The sequence below is a fragment of the Hyaena hyaena genome, unplaced genomic scaffold (assembly GCF_003009895.1).
Source record: "Hyaena hyaena isolate Hyena2069 unplaced genomic scaffold, ASM300989v1 scaffold_975, whole genome shotgun sequence".
In the NCBI taxonomy this organism is placed as follows: domain Eukaryota; kingdom Metazoa; phylum Chordata; class Mammalia; order Carnivora; family Hyaenidae; genus Hyaena; species Hyaena hyaena.
In genome coordinates this window covers 679,387-692,002 of record NW_024081609.1, presented here as the reverse complement: position 1 = coordinate 692,002, position 12,616 = coordinate 679,387, and the positions used below count along the sequence as shown (strand labels likewise).

At 38.2% G+C, this 12,616-nt stretch overlaps 1 long non-coding RNA gene across 1 annotated transcript; it reads right to left on the bottom strand.

Moving 5' to 3' along the window:
• Positions 1-3,275: 3,275 nt before the first annotated feature.
• On the bottom strand, positions 3,276-5,581 carry LOC120223275. The gene is made up of 3 exons (XR_005526257.1): positions 5,311-5,581; positions 4,782-4,881; positions 3,276-3,480 (listed from the first exon to the last, which is right to left on the bottom strand). It is a non-coding gene; the product is annotated as an uncharacterized LOC120223275 (long non-coding RNA).
• Positions 5,582-12,616: the final 7,035 nt, after the last annotated feature.

The following is a 12,616-nucleotide window of genomic DNA, read 5'->3' as shown; positions in this document are numbered from 1 at the left end:
TATTATGGTGCTTAATAATGTATTTATAAAAATACAAAGTCTCATGAAACAGGAAAAGTTCATCATTTTAAACATGGTTTACTAAGGCCAAATATTTGTCAAATATTCTGAAAAATGCTGTCACTTAGTAATATTTCTAAATGTTGGATAAAAATTAAATGCAGTAAGCCCTTGTAGCAATATTGAAGATGGAATTTTAGGTTTACTACTTAATTTCATCCATTAAATAAATACTTATGGATTTCCTTCTCTGTGTAAGGTCTTGTACTAAGTGGTACAGATTCAAAGCAAAAAGGGTGAGCATAAATATGAAAAAACACAATCATGGTTTCTCCTTCATGAAAGTGAGAGTAGGCAGCTTTTTTTCTGAAATAGGTTAGGCTCTGAATTCTATTACATGTCTGTGAAGACATTATTAATCACACAAAAATACATATGGCAATACCAATGCTACTTAACAGATGCCTCCAGAATGCTTCTATTACCCCAGTATTTTATATGTGATAGAAACATACAATGGGAATCCACCCAGACTTTGGAGCCATAAAGTCTGATTTCTCATTCTGAATCTTGTGCTTAGTTTGTGACTTTGGGCAAGTTAATGAAGCTCTTTGAGACTATCACTGTGTATATGAAATGCTTATAACCAAACTGCACAGCATATATATATATTGAGATAATCTATTTGAAGAGGTAAGTCTGTAGTGAGTTCTATAAAATATTCTATGAATCTACTTATCTTTCCCTTTAACAATTAAACATTTTTATTCAACAACAGGTAGGTTTTAAATAAGGGTAGACTTTCTTTGAATCCTTAAAATGTAAATAACCACTATATATTTTTTCTCATATGTATTCCATCTTTTGCAATATTTCAGGTTAGTGTAAATAAGAGCACTTTATATGTATGTAAAAGTATGTTCACATTTGCTTTCATTCTTATTTAATACAAGAACAAAAATCCCTTTGAAGTAATGATAACTTCAATGGATTTTGTTGTTGATTTTCTTTTAGTTTTGTCACTTCCAAAAAAAGTAACTTGGATGTTACTCAAATATTGATGTTTATGAAGAAGTGAAGAAGAATGTCTTCAGTTACTCCAGAAAACTGAACATTCCTAAACAAGTGAAGTTTTATAGTTTTTCTGGTATTAGGAAAGCTCTTTGTTAATGAAAGATGGATTTTTTTTTTTACAAAATAATGTTTCTATCACAATGTACTGTATAAATCTCTGCATTTATTTCATATCGTATATGTGTTGTTTCAGATGTAAGTTTAATTAACCATCTTATTTTGAGATGATGGCTTTCCTCTTGATACACTTCTATTTTTTATATTGGTAGGGAAATTGAAAAGTAGAACTGCAGGTGACATGATGGAATGTGATATTGCAGGTGTTGGAATTATCTACACTTTAAGGTTGTATGGGGGGTGGCGGGTAATAGTCTGGGGACAACCCTCCGAAGAGCAAAAACAGTAAGAATATTTCCTGAGAAAGTAAAATTACACAAAGAAATGTTCCCCAATCATTGAAGGCAGGGCTGGGGGTTGATGGAAGAGGATGGAGAGTATAAAACATGATGGGGGAACAGAAATTTTCTACAATGAAGAGTATTCGTTGTCAACAAAATAAACTCCAAAAAGGATACAATTGATTCATCTTTGTACTACCTTCTCTTTCATCTATTCCTTGTCCCAATCTCAAACAATAGTTGCTTTAATAGCTAGTGTTACAATTTAATTGATTTACAATGAATACTAGCTAAGAAGTTAGGGAAACTAAATTTAAAGTTCCTTGGATTACCAGTTAGTGCATGATTACACTAATCAACCTTTCTGGTTCTCAATTTCTTCATCATAATGGAGTTAGGTTCAATGGCCATTAAAGTCCCTTGAAGTTCCACCTCACAGTGGTTTCCTCTTATCTCTGGTTTCACTCTCCCTGTTTCAGTTCCCTACCTGCTTCATTTTCCGGAAACAGAGGATCCTCTTTCTAACAAGAAGTCAGAAGGTCAATAGTAGCCTAAGGCTATGTCACAGTGCTTATGTCATTCATCTCTCTTCATCTCACCACCTAGGCATTTTATCATCTCCCATTATCACAAGAAGACAAAAGGTGAGTATAGAACAATACTCAATGCAATAAAAAACCATGAGAGACATACATTCATACAACTTTTATTACACTCTATTTTTTACAATTGTTTTATTTTATTATTGTTCAATTCTTCCTGTGCCCAATATATAAATTAAACTTTATCATAGGTGTGTATGTGTATGTAAGAAAAAAAAACACAGTATACTTAGAGAAAAACACAGTATACTTAGGATTCTCTACTATCCATGGTTTCAGGCATCTGCTGGGAGTCTTACAATGTATCCCCTCTGGATAAGTGGGAGACACTGCTATACTGTTTTTTGAGATTCAAATATATTGGCTCAGTTTATTTAGCAGAATATTTATTTTATGGAGTAAGACAAGTAGATGCCTGCACACTTAGGTTTTTAAGAAACGTTAGGCACTTTCAAAGAGAAAGATCTAAACCCCAAATAAACATGTAGCAGAGACTAAGCTGAGTAAACTTCAATATTCTACTGAGGGAAATTATATATGCATACGTGTATGTGTGTGTGATATGACTCTTTTGTATGCAAGGAACAGTTTGAGTTTACTTATCTTACTACACTTTTCTAATAAATTTTATTTAAGGTTAAAACAATCTAAAGCATATTGACATTTTTTTTCCACAAACAAATGGATTCACAGTTTCCCCAATACAATATACCTTTTACATTGCTTTTAGGTTAGACATTTTCACAGATTAATAGGTAAGAAATATATTAGGTAGTACCTACACACTTAAAAGAAGGAGCCAGGATAGCAAACCAAAACATTACCAGTATTATAAAATGTGTTTAGATACCCACTGCAGAAGTAGATTGAGATGATCCAGGAAAAGACATGCTGAGTATAAAATTAAAATGTATAACTTTTGAGACAAATCTAAGTACAAACCAGGTAAAAGCTAGCTAAGAGATGTAAAAGCCTATGGCTCTATATTGATGTTCATCAAATTTAATCATATGATTTAGTGTAGTGTTTACAAACTTAGATAGTTTAATAAACTTTAAGTGCTATTAACTATGTTAAAGTTAAACCATGGATCACAAAGTTAATATTTTTTATTCTGTACTTTTTATTTTCCAAATATTTAAAAGAAGAGCTACCTTACATTTATTTTACATATAAAATAAAATTTTTAATGTTATGTTTTCTAACTTAAGCTGGGCCCTCAGAAAACAATTGCATCTCTTTGAATAACAATTTAGTTAAGTAAGTTTAAGCAGCATATTAAGAACTTATGCGAGAAGTATGTTGTCTACATATCACACCTGTTGAGGTTACATTTGTAACAAATGTAATTCAGGACATCCATCTTCTTTCTGTGGACCTCAGATCCCCCTCCAACATTTGTCAGCCTGTGTAAAACAGAGACAGCACAGAAATGAGCATTTGGGTAAAATTAGATCACGGAAGAAAAACTTCTGCTCTAGGTCCTTACTGTGGCTGGAACACAGCCTAAGAGAGAAAGAAAAACAAAGTTATACACACATGAAAATTTTTCCCTGGACAGTTTTGGTAGTAAGCACAACTATAGATACTTGTGCACATGCACAGCTTGCCTTGCTGTTGTAATATGACACATAACTATCTCTCTTCTGGGATTTCCCAGTAAGAATTTCTAGAAAATTGATGCTTTGAAATGAAGTCTATTCTTGTCAATGGAATTTTAATGTCAGGTACTTTAGATGAAATTAAAGCCATCCTATTCTTATCAGGAATAGCTTATTCTGTATCATTAAAATTTGGGAGTAAGAGGTGTAGAGTGTAAGGTATGACAACCATAGAGAAAAAATAATATACATATTACACCAGTGAAATATATTCTGTAACTCAAAATTGAAATCATTTCTCTTAGAGCAAGTCTCCTTTAGTTTTTCACATCCACACTAGTCAGCTTATACTTGATAAACCAAGTTCACACAATTTGCAAGATGGATTATTCTGCACGCTTAGTGACATATGATGTAAGCACAATCAAGAGGTGTTTGACTTCCTCCCTCTTTTACACTCTTCACATAATGAGCAGATGCAGGCTGGGGGTGCTATAGACTCATGGAAACCAGAGGGCTTTCTGATTTTATAGGTGTCACTACAACATGCAAAGAGCTATCTTGGATGCTAATAATTTGTATCTGGTACAAGAATTGGAATAAAGATGTGCATGTTAGTAAGGGGTACTAGAGCTTTAACCTACCTTCAGCCTAAAGCTTACTTATTAAGCTTCAGCTGCATACACATTCTTATTTCTGGAATGGAAAGAATATCATATTTTAGAACATGGGCAAAGTATATAAAAACCATGGACAAAGGGCTACTACCAGTGCCTTTTTTTCTTTATTTTGAGAAAGAGTTAGTAAGAAAAAAAGGAGATATTTAAATACTCTTCCTACAAGCAAGCAGGAATCAGATTTCCCTGTGTGTAGGTTTTGAATATAAGAACTGAAGAGCCTTAAAGCCTTCATATTGCCTCCTTAAAAGCCCTTAAGTTCAAATTCACTCTTACATGCTGCTATTCTCCTAGGAAGAGAGAAAAGAAAATTTGCACTGACCCAGCTCGTGATTTACATACAGAGAGCAAATAAATGAATGGAGTGGGGGATGGGACAGTGAGAAGCAATGTGTTTCCTTTTCAACCGCAGAAAATAAGATTACTTACCAAGAACATTTTTATCCAGGGCAAATGTTTATTCCCTCTATCATTCGGCGCCTCAGTCTCTGCAAGAAATCAATTTCCACTCTACCTTTCCCTCCTATTTCTAAAAAAAAGAGAGAGAGGCGGATACTGCTTAAGCTTCAGGGTCCAGAGGAAGATAGAGCAGAGGGCAAAAGACTCCCACAGCGTTCTTCATCCAGATCCAAGCTCTGGGAGTGAACCCATGGGGAGGGAGGGATCTTCTCTAAGGAGGGTACCGAGGGTGGCGAGGGGGGATCACTTCACAGCCAAAATATAAATCATCTACAAAGAGAATTACCAGCCCCTAGTCACACAAGCAATTGCCTGGGGAAGTAGGTTTCAAAGAGGAAAGGGAAGTTCCTCATTGAGAGAGAGAGACAGAGAGAGAGACAGAGAGAGAGAGAGAGAGAGAGAGACAGAGAGAGAGACAGAGAGGGATTTGGGTTTCGGGTTTGAGCTTGGAGAAGGGATGGGACCATGGAGAGGAACAAGGGAATAAAGCTAATCTTACCCGATCGATCAGGCGATCGTATGTGCTGTATCGGGATACGAAAATGGCAAGATAATGCATTCAGCAGCAAAGCCATTTCTAGCCCACGCTCTCTCGGTAACTGTGCAGGAATCAGAGGGGACGCGAGAACCTCATAGACTGTCACCCGCTCCCCCAGGAACGGTGGTCAGAACCCCCAAAGTCCCAGCTTCGGAAACAAGGCATCTGGAGCTGAGGTGTCGGGTGCAATGAATTGCCTTGAGTCGCGGGCTGCAGAATTCTCCGGGAACACGGGACCTGGGAGGGCTCCCGCCGCCGCCGCCGCCACCCACCGGCCAGGCCCCCCGCGCCTGAGCCTCGGGCGCAGCGCCCCCGAATGCGCCCGGCCGCTCGGCCTCCTCCTCGCACCTTCAGCCCTTCGACCCCCCCCCCCCCCGACCCCAATGCAAATCGCTGACGATTCGGTCGTCCTAAAGTGACCACCGTGGTTTACTTGGGGGGCTGGTGTGTCGGGCTTCCTTACTACGCCTCCCTCAGTTGCTACGAGTGAGAGAGTTCAAGGGAAATCCTAGTGAAATACACTGATGGAAAACTATTAATCCTAATAATAACGTTCCCAACGCAGGTAACTCTTAAAGAACTGAGAGTGGGAAGATCAGAGCAGGATTTCCGAAGCAGTGCCCTCTTGAATTCTCATTGGATCCTTCCCAGCAGCCTAAATCATTCTCGCTGCTGTATCTATCAGGATGACTACAGCCTTGCTCACTAGTTCTCTCTCCATCTCTTGCCTTCAGCACATCCTTTCACTTCTCTTTGCAGATTTATCTGTATTTCACCTCCTGTTCTCTGGGGTTACACCACTTCTATTTCCCCCCACTGTATGGGCATGTTACAGTCAGTAAATTTTCACTTTGTCTGCCTAAGGATCGTCACAAATAAGCCCCCCACCCCCCAAAATAAAAGGCACCTCTTTCGCATTTTGCTTCTTTTCCTTGGGGGTTCGTGGCTTTCTGTGTAACTGGTTTTTAGTTGGTTACTTGCCACCAGGAACTGCTGATTTTTTCAAAGTTCCACCACTCTGCAGCTCATCCCTACCTTAATTTGGAAGATCATGGAATATCTGTTTGAATCCTGGATATGTTTCTCACAGTCATCTTGCTTCCTGAAATGTCCTCTGGTAAGTTCTTCTCCTTATGTTTTATTAGAAACTTATTGCTAGTGTTATTTTTAAGGAGCTGTGTTTAGACAATATCTCATTAAAATGTTTTTGTTACTTTCGGAACTCAAACATCTATATGAGTGTTAATTAGTAGATTAGTTGCAATTGTGCTCTTAAGATACAACCCATGTAATGAATTATCCCTTCACCTTTTACATTATTTATTTCTGTCCTCATTTGTATTACAGGTTATAGGAGAGATTAACCACTCTTCTCCCCTCCCATTAAGGCTTCTTGGCACACATTCTTGTACCATTTGAAAGGTCAAATTTTATATGTTTATCTAAGAGTAAGCTTAAAAGAAACCTTCTGAAAATTTCAGGGTCTGAGAAAGTTCACAAGTCTCTGATCTTCAGAAGGTTGTTCAGGTCAGCATTTGTTCACTGCAAGCAATTACATGACTGAAGGAGGACTTTTGTAAAGTGTATTTTTATGGGTTTAACTGGGCACTAAGTGCTAATAGCCACTCTAGGGTAAGAAGAAGAGTGGGAGTTTTAAAGTGCACCATTTTTTTTTTCTTACAGTATCCCAAATCACACATGAACATATTATTTTGGGCATTGTATTTCAATTCAGGCATCCTATTTAGTATATTTCTGATTTCATGAATTTAGCTGGTGAACAGTTAATTGGACACACAGTACTCATTTCAGAGGAAGAAAGCCATCGGAAGGAAGCACTGATTATCTTGGTTCTAATAAATTGAAATTCAGGGACAGACTTTATATGAAAAATTTAATTACCTCACTCTTCACACTTGTTCAACCCCCAGACTCAATTTTAAATAAGTATGTTAATATGTCAGTGTTTTGGGCTTTTATGAACATTTTTTATGGGCTTAACTGACAGTTATGATTATCACTTCCCCTTTAAGTATAGGTATGTTGAGGAACATTTAAATCTTAGCCTTTATTTCACATATTGACAAGGACACTGTGTTAATTAAATGTCAAGCCTGCGTGTGTTAGTTATCTGTAATGCATAGTAAGGTTTTAGGGTTTTCTCTGTCACCCCCACCCCCGCCGCCCAGCCCCCATAAGAACAAGTTCCTGGTTTCTGCAATATTTCTCTTTACTGGGATGGATGGAGGTGAGAACCTATTGTTTAAGCTTTTCTTACTTCTCTTATGTTTTTTCATTTTTCATTTTCCTTTTATCCCTATTTTTCTTCTCTCTCTGTCTCTCTCTCTCTCTGTCTCTCTCACTCTCTCTCTTTTAATTTCACGGAAAGAACTATTCGTGCCCTCATTGATGGCTAACGAGAGACCTAAGTAATGCTTTTTTAAATTCAAAAGCCCTTTTAGCTTCCAGACATAAAAGTACTCCAGCTGCAGCGTCACCCCATCCCCCAGTCTCAGGATTCAAGGGCTTTCCCCCCTTGGCTCCCCCAGCAGCCAGAGCAGGGCTGAGACTGTGGTCCGCGCCACTTAGCGCCCCTCACCCGGCCCTAGTTTCTACCTGGTCTCCTTCCCAGTCTGGTCGTCCTGTCTGACAAGTGCCATCAGCCGCCCTGACTTGAGTGGAAACCAGGGCTTCGCATAATTCACCCATTCAAATATCCTCCTTGGAGGGCTGCTGCTATTGCGCCAGGGTGCAGGAGGGGGTTAGGAGGGGGGGAAAACCCCCAAAAACAAAACCAAAAAATGCAACTTTCAGTGCAGTCAGACCTCTTCTTCTTAGCCTAGTCTCCTCCAGTGAAGCGCAGACGTACGGTGTTTAGGTAAGTGCGTTTTGCTCCGTTATAGCCTGCAACTCAGGCTTGGGCCAGGGGACGTTTACGTTCGAAAAGCTCTGCCGCCGCCAAGGACGCCTTAAGCAGAGGGCTAGCAACAGGCGACGGCGCCCGGAGGTGCCTCCGCAGCTGCGGCACCGCCTCGGCCCCGGGGGCGCAGCGAGCGCGCCCCGCACGGTGCCCGCTGGCCTGGCGGCGCGGGCGGGGGCCGAGGCGCGCGCTGTGCCCGCCGCCCCGGCCGGGCGCTCAGCCCCGCGGCGCGCGGCGCTCAGCCTGGGCAGCTGCAGCCCCGGAGCGTGGGGCGCGGGGGGTGGGGGGGGGGCGTCCGCGGGGCCTGCCTCCGGCCAAACTTGAGCAGAACCTTTTCCGCGTGAGAGGACGGACTTGGGAGCTCCACACTCTCTTATCAACGCCCTCCTGCATTTGCATCTATTATTTATTTATTTATTTATTTATTTATTTATTTATTTAATTTGTCATTGTTAATGGGCTACATCTAAGACTGATACATGACGGCTCTTCTGCACGCCTGCTTCGCAAGACCGTACTCGCCCCTGGCTTCGTTGGACTTAACGCTTGCTCACGGACTTCACAGGCTCCGTGTTAAAGTATCACTGACCGTCATTCCCTCTCTGCTTTCACCAACTCGCAAGAATCTGGGGGGGGGGGGGGATGCTGGGGTCGGGGAGAGAGAGTTGAATTTGAACTTAGAGCTGCAGCTTGTAATAGAAGGTTGAAGTTAAAGCAAAGAGTGGGTTTGGCAGCCGTATGGCTGGTATTAGACCCACTTTCAAGTTGGGTTTTTATTTTTTGTTTCCCCCTTTCTGGAGGAGGGGCGGGAGGAAGATCTGGGGCTGGGAGCGCTCCCCTCCGGTGTCCACCCTGGAGGGGGTGGTGCTTCTCGGCCGCTGGTTGCTGCTGGTTCTGCAGCCAGGCAGTGGCAGAGAATTTAAGCCTCTGATGGCTGTTCTCCGAGTCCCCAGGAGTTGAACGGGAGAGCGTTTTACTCTGCACCAGGTCGAGAACGTGATCAGCCCTTTAGAGCAGGGACCTCCTTCTAATGGGGATCGGTCTGGAAAACGCTGGGGAGGCTCTGCCTCCGAAGATAAGATGCCTGTTTAGAGCTGTGTGAGATGCCAACCGGAGGTTTTTTGAAAAAAGGAAGAGGTGACCGGGGTTGCAAAATAACCCTATTATTGCTTACAAATATTCTAGCCGGTCAAATGCATGTAAGCAAAGAAGAAAGCATCAGGGTATAAAACTGTCACAGAAGCCTTGAAGACAGAGGATTCAGAATTTTGAGACTTTTTTTTTTTTTTTTTTGCATGCTGTTTAGATTTGTTTGTCATCATGCAGTTAAGCAGGTAAGGACTGAATGTCTATATTTTATTGACAATCATATAACCTGCATTTGACCAATCCTGTGATAATTTTTCTCTGTTTCAAGCGATGGAGTATACGTATTTTCAGATGGTTCTGCTATGATGCATAACTTCTTGGTATTCATATTAGTGAACCATTTAAATCCATTTAAATGTTTAACTTACGTTCATTGAAATGTGTAACAATGTTACAAAAATAATAAACTGGGCAGAGGTCAAAGGAAGAAATGGGGAGGGTATAGTGTTGGAGGAAGGGATGCATAATCCTGATGAAGTATGTAAAATAGTAGTTGGAGAAATGCCTTCAAACAGTGCTTCTTGTTAAGGTCACAGGCCTTAATATAAGGACAATTGGAGAATTATTAAGGGCATCTTGAACTACCAATTTAATTCTGACTATTTGAGAGAAACGTTTAATGAGTTATAATCCTATTATTTTCTCATTTTCAAAAAAATATTCTTGGGATGGGGGTTGGTTGGGTTTTCAAATAGCATCAGAAAAGAGCTTGCCCTAAGGCAGTGTTTCATATGACCCCAGTATAGAAATCTTTAGGCTTGGAAAACTAGTTGGAAACTGAAAAATAAGCAAATTTAGAAAATTACAGTAAATCTCTCATAAATAAAGCTTATTTAAATTCTAAGTTTTATAGATGTACAATTTTAGCAGCCACTAGATTTCTTTTACTAGTAGATTTAACAAAAAACTTAATTAAAAGGACAACACATTTTTATAACATGTGAAGTTTTGTTATTATTGATAATGTTTTGTTATGTATGTTTACATGTTGAAGAGGTCTGGAGTACCCACAGAATGAAGCAAAAAATTAATGAAACAATTCTAAAACTATTCTGTTTATTTCTAACACTTTCTTTTCTCTAAGAAATTGTATTCTTTAAGATTTTCCCTGGAAATATTTTTAGTACTTACATTTATTGATGTGGATTTCTGATCAATAATTTTTCTGCTTCTAAGGCTCACTGATAACATCGTGAAGATATAAGAAAGATATTTGCAATTTTGGGTCATAAAATTGCAAACTTATAGTGCTTTTCTTAAAAGGGAGTTTGATACAAGAGGTAGTTTTAACTCCACTGGAGAAAGTAATTTGTCAATGAATTTCAGTTCTTCAATCTTCCCAATTCTTCAACTCTTTTGCATTTTACCCTCTTGAGTTTTACGGTAGTGAATGTGTTCAGTGTGTGTGTGTGTGTGTGTGTGTGTGCCCACTTTTGGGGGGGCAATGGCATTTATTTAAATATACATTGCTTTAATAATGTATAATGTAATAATGAAATAGGCACAATACATATATGATTGATTTTATTTATCATTTAAGCAGATAATGTGTTATTCTAGCCTCTCACGAGATATATTCTCAAACTCAACATTGTAATGGAAATGTAGATTTTTTTATAAAATTCAGTACATCTTGATTTTCTCGATGCAAAATGATTGGTATATATAGTTAACCAAATCAAATCTAAATAGGAAGAAACCTTTGGGATTCTAAAAGAATGTGAGTGTCTGTGTGAGTGTGTATGTGTGTATGCTTGTGTGGATTATATATACACACATGCATATATAAAATTAACCTTATTACTGGATGTTATGTTCTTTAAATAAAAATGGGATTTCTTTTTCAAAATAGCACCTTTGTGTGTTTCTACAAGCGCAAAGAACTTAACTGGTATGACTTCAAAACTTTGATACTTTGTTAACAACCCATGCTTCAGTTTCCTATATTCCCTGCTAATTTGATTTTTTCTCATATTCTCTTTAAAATGAGCAGTTACTGACCCAAATAAGTGTCTACAATTTTAGTAATCTAGAAAATTGGGTATTAGTTTGGAGTTCAGACACAAACAGAAGTGTAACACCAATGTGGCAAGTTGAGCATAAATTCATCTTTCATGAAAATATACCACAAAGGTGTTTGGATCTTATGATTATGACTTATGATTAATGAGGTAGGCTCCTAAGATTTTTAATATTTTTCTCTTTATTTCCGAGCAGTGGAGTATCATGAAAGGTAGAGTGAGTTGGGTTTAGGATTCCTTCCTCAAGTCAATTCTAGTTCTACCTCAGTAATAGGATCCTAGTAAAATTTCTTGACCACTCTTCATTTATTTTCCTCAACTCTCACATGGGGAAAATAATATTTACTTTATAGCATTGTTATAGATAAATGACATAAGAGATGAAGATGCTTTAAATAGACAAACATGTTCTGAAAGCAAAATATATTTTTAAAAAGATAGCATTGCATTATTATTTTTTTTTTTGTCTTTTTGGATAAAGTTCTCCTTCCATGAAGAAGTAATGATGCTGACAACTTTTTTTTTTTTCTAAATATTAGCATCAAATATTCTTGGTCTATGGTGTCACGGTGTGTAATGAGTTTAAATAATATTTTCTTTTTTTTTTTTATATTTTGTAGTCAAAAAAGAACCCAAAAAACAAAAGTTGAAGAATGCATTCCTTGAGGCACACTAGTTCTTAATTACATCATATTTATGTTGACATTAATGTAATTCTGGGACAATACACAAAGTAGTTATTCTTGATTAACTTTTCAGTGTCACTTGGTGAAAGTCTGATTTCTTAGCAAGTTTATGTTATTAACCTGATGATTCCTGTCAGTTTAATTGAAAATAAAGTCAACATATTCTCATGTAGCAACTTTGAAAATGGAGTAACTCAGAAAATGATTTCAGACATTGTTTATAAACTAATATTCAGCTTACCAGGATTAATTAGGAGACGTGGCATTGCTGCTGTTTTAATTTAGCAACTACATTGATATTTTCATTTAGACATTTAGGAGTGTAACTGAGCATTTGCTGCTATATGGTTTTATGACTATGATGTTTACAATTTATAAGTTCTACAGGAGAACAAGAGAAAAAATCATTTATGTTTGAATATTATTGATTGCTAATGGATGATCATAATTATTAAAAGAAGGGAATAGTATAATAATGTTTATTCTATTAT